The sequence below is a fragment of the Neofelis nebulosa genome, chromosome 7 (genome assembly GCF_028018385.1).
Source record: "Neofelis nebulosa isolate mNeoNeb1 chromosome 7, mNeoNeb1.pri, whole genome shotgun sequence".
In the NCBI taxonomy this organism is placed as follows: domain Eukaryota; kingdom Metazoa; phylum Chordata; class Mammalia; order Carnivora; family Felidae; genus Neofelis; species Neofelis nebulosa.
Window position 1 is genome coordinate 126,998,984 of NC_080788.1, and position 23,863 is coordinate 127,022,846.

Consider the following 23,863-nt stretch of genomic DNA (forward strand, 5'->3'; position numbering starts at 1 on the left):
TATTAGTTTCCCAGGGCTGCCATAACCTGGGTGTGTTAAAACACTGAAATTTATTCTCTCACAGTTCTGGAGCTAGAAGTCTGAAATCAAGATGTCTGTAGAGCCATGCTCCCCCCTTAAGGCTGTAGGCTCCATGCCTCTTCCTAGTTACTGGTGGCTCCTAGAAATCTTGCCATTCCTTTGCAAATGATATAGGTGTATCTTTTCAGTCTCTAACTCCATTATAACATCACCTTCTTTCCTATGTGTTTCCCTGTGTCTTCTCTTCTTCCTATAAGGACAGCAGTCATAGGATTTAAGGTCCAGCCTAAATTCAGGATGATTTTATCTTGAGATCCTTGGCTAATTTAATCTGAAAAGATGAGATCATGTCCAGAGGTTCCAAGTGAACATGAATTTTGGGGGGACACTATTCAACCACTATAAAGGAATGAGAGAAACACAAGACAGAAAAAAAGATTGATGGACATATTAAGAATAGGGCTTAGACCAGTGATTTGTAACATTGGTTGTTCATTAGCAGCCCTGGGTGAGAATGGGAGCTTTAGATCATCCCTGTCCTGGCCTCCTTTCAGATATTCTGACTTAATCAATCTAGAGTGGCACTTGATCAATTTCAAAACTCTCACTTAGGGTTTGGGCACATAAGGTATGCGTAAGGTAGGGATGAAGAGGACTGGTCTAAATAGGGAGGAATGGGGAGTCTGGGGGATAGGGAGCTTGCACGCAGCATTGTAAAGAATTCAGATTTGATTTGGCAATGTCTCCCAGACAAAATGGGTTTGCAGGCCTTGAAAGGCTGTCAATTTGAGATGCCAGGTACAAACTCTTAGAAATTCTTCTATTGTATCTTAGAGCTAGGAGAATGGTAACTTAGCCCAAGAGTGTGTATGGTAATAATGACACAGAGTATTTGGGATAAATCCTGACCTGAAAAACCCAGAGGTTTTTCTTAAGAGGACCTTGGAGAGAGGGACCAAGATGGTGGAGAAGCATGGAAGTTCTCAGCTTCTCTCATCCTTGAAATGCAGCTAGATCAGCACCAAACCATTTTGGCCACCTAGAAAATTGATCTGAGGATTAACACAACAATCTGCATAACTTGAACCACAGAACTCATCAGGTACATGGCACAGAGAGGTGAACTGGGGGAGAGAGAAGCCGTGGTGGATAGGGAGGTGTTTTTGTGGAGAGAGGACAGAGAAAGGGGGCAGAGTCCAGGAAAAGCACTCCCCCTGAAAGTAGCTGGAGAGAAAGAGTGGGAACACCCACAAGTGACTGAACAGGAAAAGGAGGAAGGAGAAAGGAGAGGGTTTCAATACCACTAAGACTCTATAAACAGGGAAGAGCAGAGTCAGAAACTCCGCAGCTCGATACCTGGCAGAGCTCTGGTGGGAAGAGCAAATCCCCAGGAGCAGGCAGCAAGGTGTGAGGGGTCTGCTGGCCACATGGGGAGAGGCAGTTCCCTGATGGGAGGACATTTGGTAGAGGCCATAGGGCCTTCTCATGGACATAGGTCCCAGTGGACCCCGGAGAACACAATTGCTGGTATTGGAACAAAAATTCCAGGTGCCGGTGAAACCTGGCACCAGCCATATGTTGTGTTTTGCCATAATCTCTAAACCTCTGCTGCCTGTGATCCCATGAACTTTCCCTGGGGCAAGCTGGCTCCTAGCCGTTGCTTGGTGAGACCCTCCCCCAGAGGGTCAGAGTGGGTCCAAGCCACAGGGCTCTCAGCAGTGAGGGGTTTGGAAACACAGCCCCATATGAAATATAATTTAGAAGGGGGGTGCTGCCTGACTGGCTGACTTGGAGGTGGACATTGTAGAAACAGGGAATGGATGGAAGCTGGAGACAAAGGAGGGGTGCTTGATTGTGGGTTGGTGAGAGCACAGAGTTCTGATACCAGCTACTGGGAAGCTGGGTGACACCATTTTCCCCTCTCCCCGCACGTGCCACACTGATCCACCCCAGTGAGCTAATCATCGCCACCTAGTGGAGAATGGAGCCATTACACCAAGCCCCGCCCAACTGTGCCAACCAAGCTCAGGCCTTAGAGGACACCACAAGTCTCTCCTCCTGCTTAGTGTATGGACTATAAAGTTTCATAGTTAGACTTCTAGGGGAAACTGGATGTAATTTCATTTGGATTTTATTCTGCTCACTGGCCTATTTGTTTCTTTTCTTTTCTTTTTCTTATTCTTGGATATAGAAAGAAAATTTTATTTTTATATTGTGTTTTTTAAAAAAAATTTTGTAAAATTTTTTATTCTATTTTATTTTTTTCATTTTATTCTATTTTATTGTGTACATCTCTTTAAATTTTTAAATATTTTCTTGCTTGTTTTCTTTTTTCTTTTCTTTTCCTTTCTTTCCCTTTTTTTCTCAATTCTATCAAGCTTCTTCCAACAGCCAGACAAAACACACCTAGTATTTAGCTTCCTTTATTTGATCTTTTTGTGTTGTTTTAATTTTTTAATTTTAATTTTCTATTTTATTAATTCTTTTTATTCTTCCAAAATGACAAAATGAAGGAATTCACCCCAAAAAAAAGAACAGGTAGAAATGACAGCCAGGGACTCAATCAGCACAGATATAAGCAAGATGTCTGAACTAGAATTTAAAATCACAATAATAATATTAGCTGGGGTTGAATAAAACATAGAATCCCTTTCTGTAGAGATAAAAGAACTAAGAGGACCTTATCAGTGAATGTTCCTACCCAGGATCCAGATCCTGTTCCAAGTCTCCTTTGCCCTATTTTACATATTCTTGACTCTGCAGTGATCCTGTTATATTATAGGGTTCTGTTATGGGTCCACTTGGCAATTATTTAGGACACTTTTCTGATGCTCAAGTGTCCATATCTAAAAGAGCTAACTCACTCCCCAGTTTCCTTTGTAATGGTGAAATCTGGATTTGTGCCCAGTCTTGTCACTCAGTAGTTGTGTGACCTTGATTCACTTATCTTTGTTTTACAAGTGAAATTATTAACATTGATCTTACCAAATTATTGTTAGGATTGAATAGTTACAAGGCCTAAAAAATGTTAGTTCTCTTTCTCTGCCTCTTGTCCATTTCAGATGATGACTTTTTTTTTTTTTCAAGACTGAAACACTATCAACATGTACTATTGTTGTTTATCTTTTGAGTAGTGATGAAATGATGATAGTTCTAATAGTTGACATTTTCTTTTTTTTTAATGTTTGTATATTTTTGAAAGAGAGAAAGGAGACAGAGTGTGAGTGGGGGAGGGGCAGAAAGCGAGGGAGACAGAATCTGAAGCAGGTTCCAGGCTCTGAGCTGTCAGCACAGAGCCCAACATTGGGCTCAAACCCATGGACCGCTAAATCATGACCTGAGCCGAAGTTGGACTGAATCAAAGTTGGATGCTCAACTGACTGAGCCACCCAGGTGCCCCCTAATAGCTGACATGTTCTGAGGGCTTTATACATGCTGAAATCTTCAAAGCATTTGGCACATATGATTTCACAATTCCATTTCCTCATTTGTAAAGAGGGATAAATAATATATATATTATATAATACATAAAAGGTATATATTTATATATATAAATTATACACATGCGCACACATATATAATTGTACATGTAGTTTATCCCTCATTACAAATGAGGAAACTGCAGGAAGAAATTCACCTAAGGACACACAGCAATTTTGACTCCAGAAATTGTATTATCCACTATCCATTTTTTCCAACTTATTTGTGAACCATGTAAGGACAGAGGCCGGTGTCAGGTGGGACCAATGACCTCTTGGACATCTTTCAGAAAGTTCTTGTAAATATTGGGGGGGAGGAGGATATCCTGTCTTCTAAAGCCCCAAATCTAGATTACTCAGAGTCCTCAAGAGTGCTTAGTGGGTCTTTGTATTCATGCAGATAGTGCCAATATTCTCATTTTATAGGGGGAATTATCAGTAGTGATAGCTAATTAAAAAAAACCCCAACAGGAGTATTGCATTAGTGTTTTGCGAGAAACTGCAATAGTTGCCTCATTATTTCAAATACATTTTTCAGCAACAGAAACAATTAGGCCATGAGAATCTACAGATCCATAAAGTTGGCAAACAATTAAGAACAGGCTATGAGAAAAAGGGCACCACATTTTAGTGGATAAAGTAAATCAGTTTTTTATTTTGGCATCATGTTTCAGCACCTAGGTGTTGATCATTAAAGTGATATGTTTTTATAGTCGTGTATAATAAAAATACCCAGATTGTTCCTGGAACATGGAAGGTGCTCAGATAAGAAGTCTATATCTCTGACTTGATTGAAAAGAAAACCTTGGATGACGTTTAACATACCTCTCAAAATAAATATATACTTACAATCAAGTAAGAGGTTGGGGGAAGGATTCCAAATAGAAAACAAACAGTAAATAAACCCAGTTGTATTACAACTGAAAATACTGAAGGGGTTGGGGAAGTAAGAACTAACCTAGGTAACTTTGGAAAATGGTATTTTGGTTGGATGCTGTAAGGCTAAAGGTGAAAGAATCAGACACAAGTACCATACTTTAGTTAATAAATCTTTTTGTCACAGGAGTATGGTTTAGAAGTTGTGTAACTAAATGCTTTATATTTATATTGCAGTTGAGCAAATAAGTGAGCATATTGTTAATAATGAAGGCCAGGCTTGTCACTGTTGGGGTAAGACGAGGGGAGGACTGGAGTCAGTCTTGTGGTATTGGATTGTTATTGGAAGTATTCGTATAAACTTATGTTTTTTAAATATGTATACTGATAAATTGATAAAGAAATACATATAAATGGAAGCATAAGCATGGGTTTGTATACAAACTATTATTTCCCAACTATGTGTACTTAGAGGACCGAGGAACTATGACACTCCAGTAGCAATGAGCACATATAGAGCCTAGATCATATTTCTAAATCTCATTTTTTTTATTCTTTCTTTATTTTTTTTAGAGAGAGTGAGTGAGTGAGTGAGAGAGAGAGAGAGCACATGAGCAGGGAAGAGGATGAGATAGAGAATCCCAAGCAGGCTCCATAGTCAGCTTGATCTCATGACCCTGGGATCATGACCTGAGATGAAATCAAGAGTTGGATGCTCAACTGACTGAGCCATCCAGGAGCCCCTCTAAATCTCATTTTTGATTAAAAAAAAATCAGGTCTTCTTTAGGGAGAGATTACTAACTCTAGGGTTCTGGCAAGGAAATATAAGATGAGCCTGGGACATCTTATAATATCAGAAAGTAAAGAAGGTCTAAAAAAAAATTAAAAACATGAAGCTATACCAAAAACAGAACACAGCTAATGAACTCCCAATGACTAAAGTGGTCAATTTGAGAAACATTACAAGTAACAATAATATTAAGGATATATATCCATGTGTTTATCCTCATGTAAATAATCAAATAAATCAATACATGGAAGAGGAGACAGCTCTTCATTACAGAAGAATTCCAAATGATATATGGAGAAGGAATGTGGGAAATAGTAAATCACTGCCAGGAAACACCACAGCAATAATTGTTGCAAAGAAGATCCATGGATTGATGCTAAAATCAGCGGGTAAATGTTTGAGGAGAAATAGTGTATTAGTATCTGTCCCAAGATACCATCAATTACAAGGAGAGAAATAGTGACTTTACAGTAGAGAAATCCAACAGACATTGCCTTATAATTATGTGATCAAAGTTAATATCATGAGTTATAAGATATGTTGATATTATGTTCCTCCTGATAAGATGTCCTGAGAAAGACACAGCACTGCTTTTGTGGTATTCTGTAACATGCCTAAAATATGTAACCTGAATTGAATCATCAGGACATAATAGACAAGCCCAAATTGTTAGATATTCTTCCAAATAACTAGCTAGTACTCATTAAAAGTATCAACATCATAAAAGACAAGGGCAGACTGAAGAGCTGTCTTTGACTGGAAGCTAAAGAGACACGATGACTGAATTCAACGTGAGGTACACGAATAGAAAAAGGACAGTAGGAGAAAAACTGGTGAAATTTGAATAAGATCCATAGTTCAGTTATTAGTTTTGAACCAGGGATAATTTCCTGGTTTAATAATTATACTATGGAGATGTCATTTGTTAAAATTAGGGAAAGCTTAGTGAAGGGAATATGAGACCTCTGTACTATTTTTGCTATTTTATTCTGTCTAAAATTATTTTAAAATAGTTAAAAAATTAACAAGAGAAATTCAGCAGTGAGATTATGGGCCATTTTTGTTTTTTACCCTTTCCTCTTAAAAACAGTAAAATTAGTTTTTGATTAAAAAACAAAAACAAACAAAAACCTTGGGAACAAAAACAAAAAGCCCTTAAGAATTGAAGATTTTAAGAACTCAGGATAAAAATAAAAGTTTAGACATTTTAGGGGCGCCTGGGTGGCTCGGTCGGTTGGGCGTCCGACTTCGGCTCAGGTCATGATCTCACGGTCCGTGGGTTCGAGCCCCGCGTCGGGCTCTGTGCTGACAGCTCGGAGCCCGGAGCCTGCTTCGGATTCTGTGCCTCCCTCTCTCTCTCTGCTCCTCCCCTGTTCATGCTCTGTCTCTCTCTGTCTCTCAATAATAAATAAACGTTTAAAAAAAAAAAAAATTTAAAAAAAAAAAAAAAGTTTAGACATTTTATAAACAGTATTTTCCAGGCATTAGACTTTTCCTTCCTTGTTTTTAGGTGTTAGTGGGGGTTAAATGATATACCTATGTAAAAATGCTTTGCAAAGCATAAAAACCTACTATAAACATTATTTTTTTTTCTTCCATAGTCTTCATTTTCTTCTTGTTCATGCTATTACCTATTAGTGGTAATTTTATTTATGTTGTTAATTTTTAAAATGTCAGAGAGAAAACTTATAGGAACTTTGGTGCAGGACAGATCTGCCTGTCACATAGTAGCTGTTCAATAAATATTTGTGGAGTAAATTGAATGAATGAATATGAATGAGTCTTGACTCTTTCACTTACTTTGTTATCTTTGGAAGTTATTCAAATCCTTTTTTTTTTTTTAATGTTTATTTATTTTTGAACAGAGAGACAGAGTGCAAGCGGGGGAGGGGCAGAGAGCGAGGGAGACACAGAATCGGAAGCAGGCTCCAGGCTCAGAGCTGTCAGCACAGAGTCCAGCGTGGGCCTGAAATTCACAAACTGTGAGATTAACCTGAGCCGAGGTCGGACTCTTAACTGATTGAGCCACCCAGGCACCGTGGAAGTTCTTCAACTCCTTAAAGCATTGTCTTCATACATATCAAGTGGTAATACTCTTGCTCTGAGGGGTTGCTCTGAGGATGCGTGGTCAGGGATGTGTGCAGTGTCTGGTGCCCTGTCTGACCCTTAGTTCTTACTCTCTCATGACAAATCATTGCCACAGTTGTCCTTCTCCCCATTGTCTCCATTCTATTCCTCTTCAATTGTTTTCTTTACTTCTAAATAAAATGCATTATTTCTCCATCTTCCCTTGGTCAGAAATGTTGTCTATGCTTTACAGCTCTTCTCAAGGAATCTTTCTTTACTTAGTCCTCTAACATTTTATTTCTGTCTTTCTCGTGGTTCATTATGACATGTGTAAATGTGTGTGTATATGTTGTGTGTGTGTGTTAGACCCAGTCCTCTTTTACACTGTAAGTTCTTTGAGGCGTCATTTTGGTTTCTTATCTGCTAGTCCAGTGCCTGCCACATAGTAAATGCTAAGCTGTAAATCCTATGATGTAATGGAGACCATGCTTATGTTATTTAGTATTATTTCTCCGGAGCCTACTCTTATGTCTGGCATATAGTACATATTCAGTAAATATGGGATTGGGTAAATATGAAGTAGGCAGTAGGCAGAGGTATTTAATGTTGATAATTTTGGCCACCTTTCCATTTTCTTTCCATCCCTCTGTAATTTTTGATTATTTAAATCCATTTTTTTTTAATTTTTTTTTTCAACATTTATTTATTTTTGGGACAGAAAGAGACAGAGCATGAATGGGGGAGGGGCAGAGAGAGAGGGAGACACAGAATCGGAAACAGGCTCCAGGCTCTGAGCCATCAGCCCAGAGCCTGACGCGGGGCTCGAACTCACGGACCGCGAGATCGTGACCTGGCTGAAGTCGGACGCCCAACCGACTGCGCCACCCAGGCGCCCCAATTTAAATCCATTTTTAAGTATTGGACCAGATCTCTGCCCTTCCTGTCTAAAGAACTACATTTAAGTTCCTTTGTGGCTGACTTCTACTTCCTTGTCAATTTAAACTCCTATCACACTTTCAATCTTAGTGTGCATTTCAGGTTCCTATTTATCAGATTATTTCCAAATTCCCCAATAAACTCTGCACTCTACTTCCATGAGGTTTTGCCAATGCTGTTCTTTCTGTCTGAAATATCATCCCTCCCATTCTCAACGATCACCTTCTCTAGTCACCCTCGTGGGCAAGACACCATGGTGAATCTCTGATCCCCTCCTATTCTTAACTGTTCTCCGGCAGCAAATTTCGAGTAGCTTTATCCAGTCTTTATTTAATCTTTAGTTAATAACGAGTTAGTTATTTGTTTATATCTCTTCTAGTCTAGAAATTCTCAAACTCCATTGTGCAAAATAATTACGCAGTTTGTTAAAAATGCAGAATCCTGGAACACAGTCCCCTGTGCTCATCACCATCATAGTGTTGCTCCAGATGTAATTCAGGGGTTAACAATGACGATGCCTAGGACCCATCTCAAGCATATGGAATGAGGATCTCTGACCAGAGGATCTTCATTTGCAGTAAGTATCTTTGAATTGCACTTAGAGCAATACAGGGTCAGTGATGAGCATGTTGAGTCTCCAGAACCTCATAAAGTCTGGCTCTCATGGGCCTGTAATCAATGAAGGGGACAACTATGAATGTCTCTAAGTCAAGCAACAAAATTATGACTCAGGCCTTTGCCATGTGGAAAGAGATTTCTAACCACTTGAGGAGAGGAGGGCAGTCACTGCAGAAAGTGGAGACAGGCCCCTAGCCCAAGTTGAACTGCAAACCCACTTCATCAGCAGAAAACTCTTTGCTGCTCTCGTGTTCATCTAACTTGAAGAATAAGAGGACCAGTCCAGGTCACGCGGTTAACGGGAAAGCTAATATAGGCGGCAGTAATTGATGATTTACTAGATCAAAGACCTTTAAGCCAGGCAATAGCGATAACCCTTGCTTATTGATTATCATCCAATAGCTTTAAATTATCCTCAGTGTCCTAGGAGATGCACAGAGAGGGGCTGGTAAAGAAAGGGGCTTAAAGAAAAGTCAATAAGTCATCTCTCGACAAGTTAAAGGCAGGAAGCTCGGCATGCACATTCCTTTCAAGTGCACTTACAAGAAGGAGAGAAGAAATGAAATAGGCTTCTAATTATTTAAATTGGACCTACACTCTCTGCTGAGCAATGCCTTAGCTAGCATTCTTCTTTCCTGCGAGCTGTCGGTTAGGCCAGGAGAAGGAGATTAAACATGTCAGCGATAGGTGTGGAAATAATTGGGGGCAGTAATTGGGAGAAATCCGGGCACCTTGATTGTGACTGCTGTCTGGTTTTCTCTTTCAAAATCTAAATTCACGTTAACATGTTGATGGCCTCATCCAAACTGGGTAGAATTTATTAACAATAAAAGTAATTACAAAAATGGCTTGCGTTTAGATAATCAGATAACAAGCTGCAGCCTTGATTCTAGAGAGGCTTTACAAAATGGATAACCTAGTCCTGTTTCCATAAAGAAATTCCTCATTTATTAGTAATTTATTTTTATTTTTTTTTAGTTGAATTCAGGTTTAGATCTGGTGTCTGTTTTTCCAGTCTGAGAGTGTGGATTTCCCCCCACCCCCAACAGCTGGAGTTACCAGATACACTTGTTATTTGTTTGAGAATGTTTGGTGTACTTTCTATTGAGTAGATATTCAGCAAAAGTTAGTTTCATCTGAGTATTTCCCTACATAGAATTCTGAAGAAGTTATCATTCCACTTTGTGGCTTCTAACCTAGTTGTTTTAAAAAACGATGCATATAGTTCTTTGAACTTATTTTTAACAGCTCAGAATTCTACCCTTTTGAAATTTTCTCCCAAGAAGGGAACTGATACCAATGATATTTGCACATTTTAAGTATTTTATTTTATTAAAAAATTTTTTTAAATGTTTATTTATTTTTGAGAGACACAGAGAAACAGAACGTGAATGGGGGAGGGGCAGAGAGAGGGGGACACAGAATCCAAAGCAGGCTCCAGGCTCTGAGCTGTCAGCACAGAGCTAAATGCAGGGCTCAAACCCATGAACCTTGAGATCATGACCTGAGTTGAAGTCAGACGCTTAACTGAGCCATCCAGGCGCCCCACATTTTAAGTATTTTAAATTACATTTAATGTGAATGAAAGCATCTATCTTGTATCATAGAAATTCTAAGCATTAGGATTTAGAAAGAGACATTACTTTGGGGATTGGGAGGCTCTTTCTATTTAAATGTATATTCAGGATGGATTAGCTTGTTGCACTGTGGGCAGGATACCCTTCCTTGCCTCTTTGGGGAAGACATGAAAGGAATGTTTTGGCCCTGTGCTAATTATGATGCTATTTTACATTGGCCTAGTACTTTCCAGTTATGAGCTGAGTTTGCCCTGATGATCTCATTAGAGCCCTCCAGCAGTCCTAGGAGGAAGTGAGGGCACATGTTTTCAGTCTTGTTTGGCTGAGGACGAAATGAGGCCCAGAGAAGTTGTGACTGATCAAAAGTCAAATTGTGGCACTGGGTCTACAGTCTTTTTAATCAGAGTCAGGTCTGCCCTCTTCTCCCTTCCCCTTTCCCTCCCTGCCTGCATGAAACTTCGTGCCACACACTGTGCAGACACCCAGGGATTTTCATGAGCTTCCCTGGAACCTGGCATATAAAGCAAGTTTCCTGATTCAAAGGGACCTACAATAAAGTAAAAAGGGACACACCAAAAATCAATCAAGGGCACCAAAGTGTTAGAGAAGCTGTGGCATAAATATTTACAGAGTCGTGGGAGAAAAGGGGTAGTGTTGGTCACTTGGATTTGGGACTGTGGGTAAGGAGCGGTAATGCACTAGAAAATGCTTCATGAGACATCAGAGTTCTAGCAAAGTCTGCAGGAAGAACAGGAACCAGACAGACCTAAAGTTGGCCTTTTGCAAAGTGTATTTCCAAGAGAAACTACAGAAAGGGTTCCACTGCCAAGTACTTTTGTGAACTATAGCGTACACTGTATTGGAAATTCACAATTCTTATTAGGATATTGAGGACCTAGAAGCCCTTCCAAAAGAAACCTGCTTAACTTTGTATCTTCCAGCCAAAGTGTGGTATTATAGAGCTTTCAAAGATGTTTTTGGAGAAAAATTAAAAATGTCTCGTAGTGTAATGTATAACTCTGGAAAGTGCTAACTTTGATCCACTGGCATGCAGATCTGGCCGTGTGATGTGCAAAGCTGAAGATCAGTGGAGACCAGCCCTCTTGGATGGCAATAAGCCCTGAATCAGATAAACTGGAACACCAAAAATTTTGCTGTCTTATATTTAATGGTGAGCTGTCCCTGAGGGAAATAGCAGAGGAGGAGGAAAGCCAGAGGGGCGTCCTGATTTTTATTTCTTCCATCTGGCAGTGTAGTTAACTCAGGAGCATTCCTCAGATGGAATCGTGAAATGGTGACAGAGAGGTTACTGGGGGCAAATGGGGTGGAAGGCTTGATCGGGGGCAGAGGTTACCTATCTTGGGGGATAAACATCTCCTCTTCCTTTTAGATTATGCTCTCGGCCCCTCTCCTCTTGGGCGAGACTCAGTTGGATAACCTGGGGAGTGTTCCCCACTATCTTCTAGGAGAGCACATTTCAGCTTTGTCTGTCTTCTCCTCTTTGCCTTGTCGACTTATTCAAAATCTATTCTGAGAGACTTTCCTTCCCCACCATACCTGAAACAGACTATCATCTCTCATTGCACTGTGATTCTGTATTTTCTTTAAAGATCCTCTGACGGGGCACCCAGGTGGCTCAGTTGGTTCCGCGTCTGACTTTGGCTCAGGTCATGATCTCACAGCTCGTGGGTTCGAGCCCCACATCCGGCTCTGTGATGACAACTCAGAGCCTGGAGCCTACTTCAGATTCTGTGTCTCCCTCTCTCTCTGCTCCTCCCCTGCTCACACTTTGTGTGTGTGTGTGTGTGTGTGTGTCTCAAAAATAAATAAACATTTAAAAAAAATAAAGAATTCTGACATTAATAGGTTACTTCCACCAGATAGGAAACTTGCCCTACCTCTGAGCCTAGGACGGTGCTTGGCATATAGCAGGGCCTCGGTATTTATTGAGTAAGAATGTGAACGCTGCCATTTTTTTTTTTTTTCCAAACACATACATAGATACCTGACTCTCATTTGGTAAGTGAACAGATACAGGAGAAGGGGCAGAATGGAAGAAAAGTCACCTTGACTGGACTAAACCATTGTGTTACAGGCTTTTCCTAAAATGACTCATTTAGGGCTCATAATGCTCCCCATGAATGGTCATTATTATATCATCACCATTTTTCAGATGAAAAAACAGAAGGTCGTAGAGGTTTCACTTGCCCTAGGCTACTTGGGCATGAAGCACAGAGTGTGAGGTGCTCCTGGTGTATCTGAGGTTGCATGGCTTCGATCAGGCTTCTATTGGGAATCTGTTGAAGCTCTTGTTAATGATTGGTATTAGATTCTTCTTATTTAACATCGGACTCTGGAGGAAACCATGGATTTCTACTAATTCCTTCATTCTATTTATGTAGCCTCTGTTAAGATTCCCTGTAAATTTGGCAATATCGGATTACGCGGAGGGATTTTTCTGAGCTGACGATGACACAAAGCAACTTCATTTAATACCGTTCCTTTTCCGCACTGGATCTGTTTGGGTAAAATGTACAGATCGAAATTTAAGACAGATCCGTCCCCTTTTGAAATACTTGTCATTCACTAGATGGCACTGTTGTATTAACTTTTTCTATTTTCTTGTCCCATGTTAACAACTTCAAGGATTGTATTTACTGTGATTCTAGAGCTGTTGGGCTATCCTGAGTTTCCAGATATAGGTAGAAGGGCAGGGTGGAGACAAGCAGATATTTCATATATGTTTCATTACTATGGATCCTAAATCCCCATTTAGATTTTAGGACTGTAGCAAAATTGTAGTTTTTGTGGCAACACAGTAAGAGCTGTGTCCATTGACAGACTGAAAAGTAATGTCTTGATGGGCATTGTGAGACCAAAATAACGGTCTCACTGGGTTATGAGAGCTCTGTAGTGGCACCAGTGGGGACAATTTCTGACATATGCTAGAGGCAGAGGCAGAGAAGTATAAACAAACCTGAGTGCACAGTAGATGCTCTCAACAACCCAGAGAGTGAAATCATCACTTTAAGCTACTTACGTTTATCTCCTCCCTCCAAAGCCAGATTCCCTTGTAACTTCCCTGTTCCTGCCAGTGCCGCCATCATGCCCCAGTCATCTGGAAAAATGTAGTTCCTGAGTGATTCCTTTCCCCTGTCCTTTTTCAATATCCCAAATTGTTTACTCTCCGGTCTATCTCCTTGCCATTGTTTGCTTTCCATTCCCACCATCATGAATCATAGTTGGGGTCCTTCTCATTGACCCCCATTTCATAGTCATCCCTGAATCTCCTTCCTCTACACCACTGGTAGTCTGTGATGGGAACATGCTTCGTAATGGGAGTCTCGTGCTCATGTGAGCGAAACTTCTTGGCAGGCCATCTAGGGCCTCCCTCAATCTGATCACAATTGACTTTTCAGTTCCATCTCCAATTCTCCTAATTAAAATTTAAAAAATGAATGGAAAGCCTACAACCCATTGTATTGCACGTGGTAGGTACCAAGTAATTGGTAGCTGCTGCTATACCAATGGCCTCTGTTTAGGACTTTTTCTCTGCTAGGGAGGGAGAACACTCATTTGCAGAGCCTCCAGTAGATTCCAGATGAGGAGTGAGGCATGCATGCTGCATCTATTATTACCTGCTGATCACCATAACCTGCCCACCCTTGCAACCTGGTGAGCAGGCCCATGTCCTCCTTTCTCTTGGCTGTACCTCTCTCCATGGTTTGAAGGGTCCTTGGGCTAAGCATTCCTGCCCATTCTGAGACTACTCCCACCCTGTCATCAGGACCTTAGAATTCCTTGCTCAAGCCTCCCTGAGTCTACTTTCAGGACCTGCATGGGCATCTTCTTCAGGTCTTTCCTCCCGAGGTCAGACTGTGTTGCCTGCTGGCCCAAAGGGTGACCGAGGGGCAGTTGGTTGTAGCAGGAAGACATATGTGGACCGGGCTTCAACTGGGATGGCCTGTCACAGGTGTGTGAGGCCCCAGGCACTATAAGATGGAGCTGGGGCTACAGGGAGGAGCAGGACCTTCTCTCCCTGTGCTGCATGGTGGCGTTGGTTACCTGTAAGAACCTCGTGGTTTCAAGGTTAACTTCCCTGCTCTGTAGGGGAAACTGAGGCTCAGAGAGATTAAGTACAATGTTTCATGATTTGAATATGCAATTTTTCTTAAATTTTAGTATTTCTGAAATCAGGATGCATCTTACAAGCCATGACCTCTGCCTTGTTCCCAGTAAATAGTTGTGTGTCTTAAATTGATAGTGTCTTAGATTTGACAAAAGATGGGTAGCTTGACAGGTTCACGCAGGCAGTGGTGGAGCTGGGATTCAAACTCTTGTCAATCTCATGCCAATTCCCATGGTCTTACCCACCTGCCTGAGCACATCTTCCTGAGGAACCTCACCTCTCTTTCTACTGTCCCATCTATGTCCCCTCACCATTTTGATATATAGTTGACCCTTGAACAACATAGGTTTGAACTGTGCATTAATCCATGAATTTTTTTGATAAACACTAAATACAGTACTGCAGATGTATTTTCTCTTAAATTTTGTTTCTTTATTTTTTAAAGCTTATTTATTTTGAGAGAGAGAGAGACAGCGCATGAGTGGAGGAGGAGCAGAGAGAGGGGGAGAGAGAATCCCAAGCAGGCTCTGCATGGTTAGTGCAGAGCCTAACGTAGGGCTTGAACCCATGAACTAGGAGATTATGACCTGAACCGAAGTCAAGAGTCAGATGCTTAACCGACTGAGCCACCCAGGTGCCCCTCTTTCTTAAATTTTCTTAATAACGTTTTCTTTCCTCTAGCTTCCTTTATTGTAAGAATATAGTATTAATACATATAACATATAAAATATGTGTTAATCAACTCTTAATGTTATTGGTAAGCTTCCAGTGAACAGTAGGCTATTAGTAGTTAAGTTTTGGGGACTTAAAAGTTGTACATGAATTTTGACTGTGTGGAGAGTCAACACGCCTAACTCCTGTGCTGTTCAAGGGTCAACTGTAGTTGGAAGGATACTACAGAGCACATGCTCACAAATTGGATTGGAAATAGGTCCTGTTGGTTTGAATGATATATTTGCCGATTCTTCATTGTGAGCTCCCAAGGAACAGGGGTCCATATGTTTTCTAAATGTACATGTATAGTGATACAAACAGAGAATTCTCAAGTCAAGACTGGATTTGAATTCCCTCTCTGTTTCTGACCAGCATGGTGATGGAGGGAGATGCCTTAGTTTCCTTGTAACTCAGTTTTCTTATATGTGAAATGGGTCTAGTAGTACCTATCTCAGAGATCTGTGGTGAGATGTGAAAGCACTTGGCAAAGGGCAAGTGGCTCAGTTGGTTGAGCATCTAACTTTGGCGCAGGTCATGATTTCACAGCTCATGCGCTTGAGCCCTGTGTTGGGCTCTGTGCTGACAGCTCAGAGTCTGGAGCCTACTTCAGGTTCTGTGTCTCCCTCTTTCTCTGCCTCTCTCCCCCTCATGCTCTGTCTCTCTTTCTCTCAAAAAATAAAAAACATAGAATAGAATAGAATAGAATAGAATAGAATAAAAGCACGTGGCAAATGGTTGATTCTCATTACACATTAGAGTCCTTCAGTTGAAGGACTGTCCTTAGCACAGTGAAAGCTAAATAAATGAATAAATTAATAGCTTGAGCTCCACATGAACTGATGTGTCAGACTTCTCTGAACCTGTACGCCACTCAAATATTCAATCAGCCATTCATTTTTTGTTAACCATCTACTACATATGAGGCATTGTGCTAGGCTATGGGGATAGAATAGTGAATAAGAGAGTCAAGGTTTCTCATTACAAATTGCCACAGTGGCTGGAAAGGAAACAAAGGGGGAGCTAAGACAGAGGAGAATACAGAAGTGTGGTCAGGGACTCAGGGAAAGGCTGGCTGAGGAAGTTGTGTTTGAATTGAGTTGTGAAGAATGAGAACGAAGCATCCATGTAGCATGAGGAGTGCATTAGTCTGGATTCTCCAGAGACACAGAATGTATATATACATATACACTTGTACATATGTCCTACTGATGTCCTACTGACTGTCCTAGAAGTCTCACTGTTTTGGTTTATGGAGGGCAGCCCTTATTTAGGAAAGTATATATTCTCTGACTCCCATTGCCACAATCCACCCACCCTAGAGAAAAGGTACAGAAAATGTAGTTACCTTATCTCATAAATAATCCCATCTGCTGGCCTTTGTGATCTATGGCAGAGATACTCAAGACTGCCTATTTCACTGTGGCCAGACTTTTCCCACTTTTAACTTAAAGGTCTTTTTAAAATTTATGTGTTTGGGGTCTTTCACCAGGATTTCTCAGTCTTGGTGCTATAGATATTTTGGGTTTAGATAATCCTTTGTTTGGGGAGGGGACTGTCTTGTGCCTTACAGATGTTTAGCAGCACCCCTAGGCTTAACCCACTGGATGCCTGTAGGAGCCCCCTCCTCCTCCAAGTTGTGACAACCAAAATGTCCCCAGTCATTACCAAATATCTGATGGGAAGTAAGATCTCTCAAGTTGAAACCATTGCTCTAGTCTCCATGGAGATTTGCCACGTGCAGTCTGTACTTGGGGACACTTTTCCCCAGGACAGGGAGAGTAACCTTCATTGACCTGATCAGAGGAATCAGGACTGCAGAGGCTTCTTATCTCTGGAGTTTCCAGTAAGAGGATTAGCCTGCCAAGGTGATTGGATTGCATTTCTAATGAGTCGAGCTGCCAACATCTGTTTGTGGTAATTGAGGACAGCTGTGATGCTGCCTTGGCTGAAAACTCCACAACCTTCCCCTGCCCCTCCACGCATTTCGGCTGGCCCCAGCTATCTTGTCACATCAGCTTCTCACAGGAAGATGCTGGCAAGGTGAGGGCATTTGCTGAGAATGGTATCAATCCAGATGGCATCTTAGGTTTGACTATGTTGATGGGGTTGCAGGATCAATGTTCGCTCCTGTAAACTGCCTCCAAGATCTAGAAAAAAGCATGTGGTATAAAAAAGCAAATCACAACCAGTAATAATAACAGCAACACATATATTCATCTCACATGCCCTGTGTCCTGTTTTAAAACTTTACTTGTATTATTTTCTTTATTCTTCATAGCAGCTCTCTGACATAGGTACTATATTATTCGCGTGTTGTGGCTGAGATACAGATAACAAGTAGAATTAGGATTACACCCAAGCAGTTGATTCCAGAGTTAATGCTGTGTCCAGGCAATGTGGACTCAATTTTCCAAATTCTGTTTTAACTCTATTAAATTGTATACACACGTTCATATTCATAACTAACATAAAAGTCTGGAAGCAGACATACCAAAATCTTAACAGTCAGTCTCTCTCTGGGTGGCTGCCTTAGGGGTGATTTTTTCTTTTTGGTCTTCTTTAAACGTTTAAATATTTTTTGAGTTTTCTGTATTAAGTATTATTTTTTATTGGAAGTTATATAGAAGTTCTTAAAAAATATATGCAGGAGGGGCACCTGGGTGGCGCAGTCGGTTAAGCGTCCGACTTCAGCCAGGTCACGATCTCGCGGTCCGTGAGTTCGAGCCCCGCGTCAGGCTCTGGGCCGATGGCTCGGAGCCTGGAGCCTGTTTCCGATTCTGTGTCTCCCTCTCTCTCTGCCCCTCCCCCGTTCATGCTCTGTCTCTCTCTGTCCCAAAAATAAATAAAAAACGTTGAAAAAAAATTAAAAAAAAAAATAAAAATATATATATGCAGGAGAGGTGATGGGAAGAGGAGCAGTGAGCTAAGAGGATATTTTAGAAGCTGAATCCTCCCTGGAGGAGTGTGTTTTGGGGGAGAAGGGGGCAAGTTGACCACCCTGGGCGCTGATTTCTTCATGGATGTGCTAAATAACCAGTGTCTAGCTGAATGCACCTCGAATCACATTACATCTTACCCAGTGCATTCCAGACTTTTTGCTGGGGCTCTAGAATTTCTCTGAATCAACTTTTTTTTTTTTTTTCTTTCCCAGTCTCACTTGCTATCGCAGGGGCATTTTTCTGAGGGCAGCCTCTGGCAGTCTGTGTTCAGGTACATGCCTCCTCATGGCACTCCTCCATGACCAAAGGCTAGACTGGGGGCTGCTTTGCAGATTTGGTCATGCGAGGACAGTGAGGACCTGCCCTCAAGCATGGCTCTTTAGGGAAGTGTGATGATTTTCTTTCTTTCCTTTCTTTCTTTCTTTCTTTTTTTAGAGAGAGAGAGAACATGTGTAAGTGAGTGAGGGGCAGAGAGAGAGAGAAAATCCCAGGAGAGGCAGAGAAATAGAGAGAAAGAGAGAGAGAAATGGGGCTCATGCTCACCTGATGCTGGGCATGAGCTCACCAGATGTGGGACTTGAACTCACGAACTGTGAGATCATGACCTGAGCCAAAGTCAGACGCTTAACGACTGAGCCACCCAGGTGCCCGAAGTATGATGATTTTTCTAGCAGCCAAGTCACGGCTGCAGCTGCCACCATTCCTACCTCCTTTCTCCGTGTGCAGGGTGGAGACTGTCTCACACATCCGCACAGCTTGCCTGGGAGTTTAGACCAGTGTGTGGGACCACCCATAAGACACACCCACCCAGATCACACTTCTGCTGATCATTCTCCTGGAGAGAAGCTGCCTTGGGTGTGACAGTAGCACACTAGTTGGCTTAAAATCTGCACACTATTTTTCTTCTTCTCTAGAAACCTCACCACTTACAGAGTGATTCGAGACAATGAGAGTTGGCTTTTCATAGAATAGACTGTGCAGGGCAGACAGTCCTGCCCAGCCTTGTCCTCCTGGGGGTGGTGAAGTCTTCCAGGAAATACCAATTTGGCTTGGACATAATGCCAGTGCAGGCATGAGAGTCCACCTGCCCTGCCCCATGACCATCATATCTCCTTCAAAGGGATAGGAAAGAAGAAAGGTACCATTTGACATTTTTTCTTATGACAGGAAGGAGTGACCAAGGAAGCAGAAAGTTGCTAGGAGGCAATAATATTTTTCACATTATCCCCATTTACAGAAAACCCCAGCAGAGCCCCCAGTGGCTCCAGGTTGACGCGGTGCCTTTAAACTCAGCCGACTCACCATGTCCCTCACTGGTGCGAGAACCATCAGCCCCATTCTTGGTGATTTGCCTGGATTTCCTGTGTTAGTTCCCGCCTTTGATCTTCCCTAAATTGCCACAGACACAGCTCTACACATGTGCACACACACATCGAAGGCTCCGTCTTCCGTCTCTGGTCTCAATGTGTTGCCTTGAGCTCAGGCAGATTTGGTATCTCTGGGATGCTGATGCTCTAAAGTAGTTGCTCTACTGGGTCGTGAGCATGAAGCAGTTTATTTTTTCTATAAACCTTATGCTATGACAAAAGTCTCTTTCTTAAATGTTGATGACAGACTACAATTTCCTGACCAATCTTAGATGCTCGAAGTTGAGATCAATTCAAATTTTCGTCTTTGTTAGGACTTAAATCTTATCTCCAACTCCCCTCCCTGCCCTGCCTTGGCACAGGTTTGACCCATTGCCTGAGGTCCGAGGCTCTACCGACTGTTTTTCCACTTCTCGCCAAGCACTTCCATGTGATTGAGTGTGCGTGGGGACAGCGTTAGTTAAGATGCAATCTCTTCCTTCCCTCTCTTTTTTGGGGTTAACTTTGCTTGTGTTGGAGGGCTTTGCGGCTTTGGCAGAGGCATCTGCAACAGCTGTATGTCACAATGGGGACGTGACCCTGGTTATCCTGGAAACGTGTGTGTGTCTTCTGGTGACCTCTTCGTGGCTGGTGGTTTAGTGCTGAGTTTCCACCTGTCCTCTCCATCACTGACGTTATTGATAGAGAGGGCAGCCATGTCTCCCTAGGCCTCTGAACTGGGTCCATGCCAATCACCTTCTAGGGAGGCAGCTCCTCTCTGTATGGCCATCAGAATGGCTCCAGGGCTCCTGCCTTTCCTCAGTGCTCTTTCACAAGAAGATGTTGCGATCTTTGCCGTAGGAGAGGAGGGTGGGGTTCACCCTCTTAGGCATCCTGTGCTATAGTCCCTTTTCAACCTGATCAAGTGGGCTTCTCTGGCAGCCTTTGGACCTTTAAATGGGCCCTAGTCTCCATGTTCAAGAATATCACCTATCAGCAAGAGCTAGTAGGTCAACTTCCCTCAGTAACTCTCTATGACTGCTGCAGAAGAAGGGTTCTGTAGCTTTGCAAGCTCCACACGGGGAGTGAGAGCCCAGTGTCCTTATCTGGTAGGCACTTTTAATCTCTTGGAGGGATTCTCTTGAAACTTTTCATTTCTTTTTTTGAAGATAGGGAAGTGGCACCCCACTGCAGACACTGCGTGCCTTGACAAGGCCCATGACTCAGATGACTCTGTCCCCTTCCTACTCTGGCCCTTCCAGGGCTGTATTTTATAGACTGGGAAGGGGCAGAGATTTGTGGCGGTAGGTGGTGGTGAAGGTAGAAGGGCAGTTTAGGCTTAGTAAACCCTGAGGGAGGTATCTGGTCCCAGATACTGACAGCCTTGGATAGAATGTGAGGTTTGGAGAGGCTCCTGGGTGTCTCAGTCGGTTAAGCATCCAACTTCGGCTCAGGTCATGATCTCACGGTCTGTGAGTTCAAGCCCCACATCAGGCTCTGTGCTGACAGCTCAGAGCTTGGAGCCTGCTGCAGATTCTGTCTCCCCCTCTCCTCTGCCCCTCCCCTGCTTGTGCTCTCTCTCTCTCTCAAAAATGAGTAAACATTTAAAAAAATTAAACAAGAATGAGGTTTGTGGAACTTCTTTGTTTATACCTTTGGGCCTTTGTTGCCGAATTTGAGTACACACAAAAATGACCATTCGACATCCTATCAGTTTAGCTAAACTTCCTATTGATATGCCAGGCACTGTGCTGGACCATGCACTGATGAGGTTGTTTAAGGTCACAGTGCTGCTATAAGAAAGAAATTATTATCCATCTTTTACTATGGGGAAACTGAGGCACACTGAAGTTGTATTAACTGTCCAGGGTTGTGCAGCTAGCCAAGATTTGAAACTGGCAGTCTGATTCCAGAACCTGTGAGCTTATCCACTATTTTGTGATTCTTTCCGGCTTAAGAATTTAACTTAAATTCCACTCTGCCCAGGGCCCTGTTATCATGCTGTTGGTAACTTTGTGTTATGACACCTCTAAGCATTTAGTTGTTCTCTGGCTCCTGAGTCCTCATCATGGTATGGTTGGGGAGGAAAACTTCCTACATCCTCTCTGGTTTGATGACTGGGGGCCCATGAATTAAAACAACATAAAGCAGATTAACAGGAGAAAAAAAAATTTATACATATGGGAGCTAACAAAAAAATAGCTAGCTTTCTAAATGATTAAAGTTGGAGACTTAGATAACGAACTTAGTAGGTGTGAAGGAGGAAATGAGAAAGGCTTTTATAGGAAAAAAACAGGTATCTTTAGGAAAGACAAATGGGTTTTCAGGAGAACAAATGGGAGATAAGAAAGTTTGTGATGATGTTTGTTTATGCAGGTGTGAGTGGTCTTTCTATCTTCTTCATGGCTATGGAAATCCTCTGGAGAGAGGATTTATGGCAGGTTTACTCTCTGTCTTCTTCCTGGGAGTACACCCACCACTTAGAGGGAATGTATGACAGCCTCATTTCTCAGAAGTTGATGTTTTTAGTTAGGTAAGGGAAGCTCTGAGAAACGTTTTTTCCCCCCGCATCTGTTGTATCTCCAATATTTTCATCTTAAAATGAACTTCATACAAGCTCTGGGGTTCTAAATGGGTCCCCTCAGTACAGTAAGTAGCATCATCCTACCAAGCTGACCAATTCCTCTGAAGGAGTGATTTAAATACCAGGTAAGGCATTAGCCCAGATCAATGGGCCAATGAACCCAAGCAGAGGATGGCTGGGGAAAAGCCAGGAACAAAGGTTGGCATTGTTTTCTGCTTCAAAGCACACCAAGCTCTGGAGAAAGTTTGGCAGGAAGGAAACGTGATGGGCTGAGGGCGTGCTACTTTTATTGCATCCACATGAATGAGGAGTGCACTTTTAGGCAGTAATGAACTTTTGCACAGGGTACCAATAGTGGGGAAAAGTCATGGTATATAAAGCTGGGGCGTTGGATCCAAGTTCTAGCTTATTCCACTTACTAACTCAATAATCTTGAAGAGTTCAGTTGTTTCATTACAGCTGTGATTTATCTCTGAAATAGGGAGGGTTCTCTGATTTATCTGATAAGGTTGCAGAGAACTGGAAACAGCAACCGAGAAAACACTTTGCACATTAAAACACCGATGGATATGAAGGAGAAATAGTATTATCCTGAATGACCCATGCTCTTAGTGGGCTGGATAATTGAATAATTAAGCAAACGAAAAAAAATTTAAGTTTATTTATTTATTCTGAGAGAGAGAGAGAGAGACGGTGTGAGTGGGGGAGGAGCAGAGAGGGAGAGGGACAGAGAATCCCAAGCAGGCTCCATGCTGCCAGCACAGAACCCGAGGTGGGGCTTGAACTCATGAAACTGTGAGATTATGACCTGAGCTGAAACTAAGAGTCAGACGTTAAGCAAATTTTTATTGATAGTTTACCATGTGCAAGGAGTGTGTTGGATCTTGCTGTTGATGACAGGGTAGATTAAGGCAGAGTTATGGCCTTCAAGGACTTTGCAACATTGTATTTGAGCTGAAGCATATTCACCAATAACTATAATACAGATACAACTTGAAATGCACCAGGAAGAAGTTATAGGAAAAAAAATGCTACAGAAGTTCAGAAGTGCCGAGTTCTTTTTGACAGGAGTGACATTAGGTTTTATAAAGAGATGATTTTTGAGGTACACCTAGTGAAATGGTTTACACTTAATTGGTAAGGAATTCTTAGTAAATTACACATGACCAAAATATGTGTATTAGGAAATTATATTGACTTTGATAGGTTGTTTAGTGGAGGTAATAAGGTTGAACAGATGGGTTGGAACCAGAACATAGAGGCTGTTGGATATCAGGTCATGGAGTTGAAAGCAGGGAACTCTAAAGGGATTTTGAAATGGGAACCATCATGGGCAGTGCTGTTCCTTTGGAACATTAGTTACCTGGCCACAGTGTGCAGGATAGAAAAATGTCAGATGTGGCACTGAAGGCAACAAAATCCTATGGCCATGCTTATGATTCAGTCGTAGTCATAGGAATCTAAATAATACGTGATAGTAGTGATGGGAAGGAAGATATTTTAACTAACACATTTCTAGTGCCACGAGACATTTAATATATTCTTTTCACTTGTCCGTTAATTCTTTCAACACATACTCCTTACTTAGTGATTACCATACACCAAATAAAGTACTAGGATAGAGGAAAATTGCATAATGCTCTTGCCCCAAAGATTATTGTCTAGTAGCGAATTATGATTAAGCTGTTTGTCCTGTAGATAAGAGATGGGTTTGGGAAGGAGGCCAGTTCAGGATGGGGGGAGTATATTTAGTATCTCAAGCAGTTCGTGTGCATGGTCTTCTGGG

General features: G+C 41.9%; 1 long non-coding RNA gene across 1 annotated transcript in view; it reads left to right on the plus strand.

The window, feature by feature from the left end:
- The window catches only part of LOC131517593 (uncharacterized), a 115,360-nt gene that overhangs the window by 75,912 nt on the left and 15,585 nt on the right, over positions 1-23,863 (plus strand). The gene's annotated exons all lie outside the window — the stretch shown is intronic.